Genomic DNA, 5,000 nt, shown 5'->3' with positions numbered 1-5,000 from the left:
TGGGAAACACGACGGGAAAGCACAAAATATCGGCGAGCTGAAATATCGGCGAGCTGGCGAGAGCAAAGATATCGAGTAGATTCAAGAGAGAAAGCGGAATTATTTGATAAACAACGTAGAGATGACCAAGAACAGGAAAGATGGAGAGATGAAAGTGGGGACGGACGACGGGAGGAGAAGAAAGAACAGCCAAAAGAGAGCCAAGTAAGAGAACAAGACGAGAAAGCGTCGAGAGAAGGAGCAGAAGAAGTTGAAGAAAGAACAAAGGGACCTAAGAACGACTTGCTCCACAAAGCAAATAGGTCAGCAAGAAATAAGAATAATTTCCTTGACTAGAAATGGACTGGATTCGGCCATTCGGCAAGAGGAAGGAAAATATGGAATAAATGAGGGAAGTTAAGATGAGAAATGAAAGGCCTACGAGAGGTTCCTCTGGGAAAACTACACCCAAAACTTTGGAGGAAGGAAGATGGCAGAAATTGTAACAAACTTTTCACTTGAAGTCAAGCTTTTCACGTCAAACCAGCTCTTTCAATCAACCCCTCGCAGCCATCCTGGCAGGGAAGCAGAAAACGGAAACACTCCGGTCCGGCCGAGGCCCGGGTAAACCGGTCCCGCCCGAGCGTCCCGGTAGACCGGGACGGCTGCCCGTCACGGACACCCCAGGGCCCCGGCGCGGGCACCGAGGCGACGGCGGAGGTCCCCGACCGAGGCCCGGGGCCCCCGCGCCGGGATCCCGTACATCCATCAAGGCGGGGAAACAGAAACACTCTAGGCCGGCCGAGGCCCGGGTAAACCGGACCCGCCCAAGGCCGTCCCGGTAGACCGGGACGACTGCCCGGCGCGGACACCCCCGGGGGCCGGCGTGGGCACCGAGGGGACGGCGGAGGTCCCCGACCGAGGCCCGCGGCGCCGGAGCCGGGATCCCGTGCATCCATCGTGGCGGGGGAAACAGAAAGGCTGATCCGGCCGGGGCCCCGGTAGACCGGGAAGACTGCCCGGCGCGGACACCCCCGGGGTCCGGCGTGGGCACCGAGGCGAAGGCGGAGGTCCCCGACCGAGGCCCGCGGCGCCGGAGCCGGGATCCCGTGCATCCATCGTGGCGGGGGAAACAGAAAGGCTGATCCGGCCGGGGCCCCGGTAGACCGGGACGACTGCCCGTCGCGGGCACCCCCGGGGTCCGGCGGGGGCACCGAGGCGACGGCGGAGGTCCCCGACCGAGGCCCGCGGACCCGGAGCCGGGATCCCGTGCATCCATCGTGGCGGGGGAAACAGAAAGGCTGATCCGGCCGGGGCCCCGGTAGACCGGGACGACTGCCCGTCGCGGGCACCCCCGGGGTCCGGCGGGGGCACCGAGGCGACGGCGGAGGTCCCCGACCGAGGCCCGCGGACCCGGAGCCGGGATCCCGTGCATCCATCGTGGCGGGGGAAACAGAAAGGCTGATCCGGCCGGGGCCCCGGTAGACCGGGAAGACTGCCCGGCGCGGACACCCCCGGGGTCCGGCGTGGGCACCGAGGCGAAGGCGGAGGTCCCCGACCGAGGCCCGCGGCGCCGGAGCCGGGATCCCGTGCATCCATCGTGGCGGGGGAAACAGAAAGGCTGATCCGGCCGGGGCCCCGGTAGACCGGGACGACTGCCCGTCGCGGGCACCCCCGGGGTCCGGCGGGGGCGCCGAGGCGACGGCGGAGGTCCCCGACCGAGGCCCGCGGACCCGGAGCCGGGATCCCGTGCATCCATCGTGGCGGGGGAAACAGAAAGGCTGATCCGGCCGGGGCCCCGGTAGACCGGGAAGACTGCCCGGCGCGGACACCCCCGGGGTCCGGCGGGGGGCACCGAGGCGACGGCGGAGGTCCCCGACCGAGGTCCGCGGCGCCGGAGCCGGGATCCCGTGCATCCATCGTGGCGGGGGAAACAGAAAGGCTGATCCGGCCGGGGCCCCGGTAGACCGGGACGACTGCCCGTCGCGGGCACCCCCGGGGTCCGGCGGGGGCGCCGAGGCGACGGCGGAGGTCCCCGACCGAGGCCCGCGGACCCGGAGCCGGGATCCCGTGCATCCATCGTGGCGGGGGAAACAGAAAGGCTGATCCGGCCGGGGCCCCGGTAAGCCGGACCCGCCCGAGGCCGTCCCGGTAGACCCGGCCCTCTCCCCGTCTCGGGCACCCCCGGGGTCCGGCGTGGGCACCGAGGCGACGGCGGAGGTCCCCGACCGAGGCCCGCGGACCCGGAGCCGGGATCCCGTGCATCCATCGTGGCGGGGGAAACAGAAAGGCTGATCCGGCCGGGGCCCCGGTAGACCGGGAAGACTGCCCGGCGCGGACACCCCCGGGGTCCGGCGGGGGCACCGAGGCGACGGCGGAGGTCCCCGACCGAGGTCCGCGGCGCCGGAGCCGGGATCCCGTGCATCCATCGTGGCGGGGGAAACAGAAAGGCTGATCCGGCCGGGGCCCCGGTAGACCGGGACGACTGCCCGTCGCGGGCACCCCCGGGGTCCGGCGGGGGCGCCGAGGCGACGGCGGAGGTCCCCGACCGAGGCCCGCGGACCCGGAGCCGGGATCCCGTGCATCCATCGTGGCGGGGGAAACAGAAAGGCTGATCCGGCCGGGGCCCCGGTAGACCGGGAAGACTGCCCGGCGCGGACACCCCCGGGGTCCGGCGGGGGCACCGAGGCGACGGCGGAGGTCCCCGACCGAGGTCCGCGGCGCCGGAGCCGGGATCCCGTGCATCCATCGTGGCGGGGGAAACAGAAAGGCTGATCCGGCCGGGGCCCCGGTAGACCGGGACGACTGCCCGTCGCGGGCACCCCCGGGGTCCGGCGGGGGCGCCGAGGCGACGGCGGAGGTCCCCGACCGAGGCCCGCGGACCCGGAGCCGGGATCCCGTGCATCCATCGTGGCGGGGGAAACAGAAAGGCTGATCCGGCCGGGGCCCCGGTAGACCGGGAAGACTGCCCGGCGCGGACACCCCCGGGGTCCGGCGGGGGCACCGAGGCGACGGCGGAGGTCCCCGACCGAGGCCCGCGGACCCGGAGCCGGGATCCCGTGCATCCATCGTGGCGGGGGAAACAGAAAGGCTGATCCGGCCGGGGCCCCGGTAGACCGGGACGACTGCCCGTCGCGGGCACCCCCGGGGTCCGGCGGGGGCGCCGAGGCGACGGCGGAGGTCCCCGACCGAGGCCCGCGGACCCGGAGCCGGGATCCCGTGCATCCATCGTGGCGGGGGAAACAGAAAGGCTGATCCGGCCGGGGCCCCGGTAAGCCGGACCCGCCCGAGGCCGTCCCGGTAGACCCGGCCCTCTCCCCGTCTCGGGCACCCCCGGGGTCCGGCGTGGGCACCGAGGCGACGGCGGAGGTCCCCGACCGAGGCCCGCGGACCCGGAGCCGGGATCCCGTGCATCCATCGTGGCGGGGGAAACAGAAAGGCTGATCCGGCCGGGGCCCCGGTAAGCCGGACCCGCCCGAGGCCGTCCCGGTAGACCCGGCCCTCTCCCCGTCTCGGGCACCCCCGGGGTCCGGCGTGGGCACCGAGGCGACGGCGGAGGTCCCCGACCGAGGCCCGCGGACCCGGAGCCGGGATCCCGTGCATCCATCGTGGCGGGGGAAACAGAAAGGCTGATCCGGCCGGGGCCCCGGTAGACCGGGAAGACTGCCCGGCGCGGACACCCCCGGGGTCCGGCGTGGGCACCGAGGCGAAGGCGGAGGTCCCCGACCGAGGCCCGCGGCGCCGGAGCCGGGATCCCGTGCATCCATCGTGGCGGGGGAAACAGAAAGGCTGATCCGGCCGGGGCCCCGGTAGACCGGGACGACTGCCCGTCGCGGGCACCCCCGGGGTCCGGCGGGGGCGCCGAGGCGACGGCGGAGGTCCCCGACCGAGGCCCGCGGACCCGGAGCCGGGATCCCGTGCATCCATCGTGGCGGGGGAAACAGAAAGGCTGATCCGGCCGGGGCCCCGGTAGACCGGGAAGACTGCCCGGCGCGGACACCCCCGGGGTCCGGCGTGGGCACCGAGGCGAAGGCGGAGGTCCCCGACCGAGGCCCGCGGCGCCGGAGCCGGGATCCCGTGCATCCATCGTGGCGGGGGAAACAGAAAGGCTGATCCGGCCGGGGCCCCGGTAGACCGGGACGACTGCCCGTCGCGGGCACCCCCGGGGTCCGGCGGGGGCGCCGAGGCGACGGCGGAGGTCCCCGACCGAGGCCCGCGGACCCGGAGCCGGGATCCCGTGCATCCATCGTGGCGGGGGAAACAGAAAGGCTGATCCGGCCGGGGCCCCGGTAGACCGGGAAGACTGCCCGGCGCGGACACCCCCGGGGTCCGGCGGGGGCACCGAGGCGAAGGCGGAGGTCCCCGACCGAGGCCCGCGGCGCCGGAGCCGGGATCCCGTGCATCCATCGTGGCGGGGGAAACAGAAAGGCTGATCCGGCCGGGGCCCCGGTAAGCCGGACCCGCCCGAGGCCGTCCCAGTAGACCCGGCCCTCTGCCCGTCGCGGGCACCCCCGGGGTCCGGCGTGGGCACCGAGGCGAAGGCGGAGGTCCCCGACCGAGGCCCGCGGCCCCGGAGCCGGGATCCCGTGCATCCATCGTGGCGGGGGAAACAGAAAGGCTGATCCGGCCGGGGCCCCGGTAAGCCGGACCCGCCCGAGGCCGTCCCGGTAGACCCGGCCGTCTCCCCGTCGCGGGCACCCCCGGGGTCCGGCGGGGACACCGAGGCGACGGCGGAGGTCGCCGACCGAGGCCCGCGGCCCCGGAGCCGGGATCCCGTGCATCCATCGTGGCGTGGGAAAGAGAAAGGCTGATCCGGCCGGGGCCCCGGTAGACCGGGACGACTGCCCGTCGCGGACACCCCCGGGGTCCGGCGGGGGCACCGAGGCGACGGCGGAGGTCCCCGACCGAGTCCCGCGGCCCCGGAGCCGGGATCCCCTTCCGCCCCGCCGGGGTCGCCGGGCCCCTGAGCGGTGGACCGGCGGCTTTCCCTGGCCGGGGCCCGCCTGCGCCAAAGTGGAGCC

The sequence above is a fragment of the Pituophis catenifer genome, unplaced genomic scaffold (assembly GCF_029215685.1).
Source record: "Pituophis catenifer annectens isolate HBS135680 unplaced genomic scaffold, rPitCat1.0.hap2 SCAF_86, whole genome shotgun sequence".
In the NCBI taxonomy this organism is placed as follows: Eukaryota; Metazoa; Chordata; class Lepidosauria; order Squamata; family Colubridae; genus Pituophis; species Pituophis catenifer.
Note: the sequence above shows the minus strand (reverse complement) of the source record.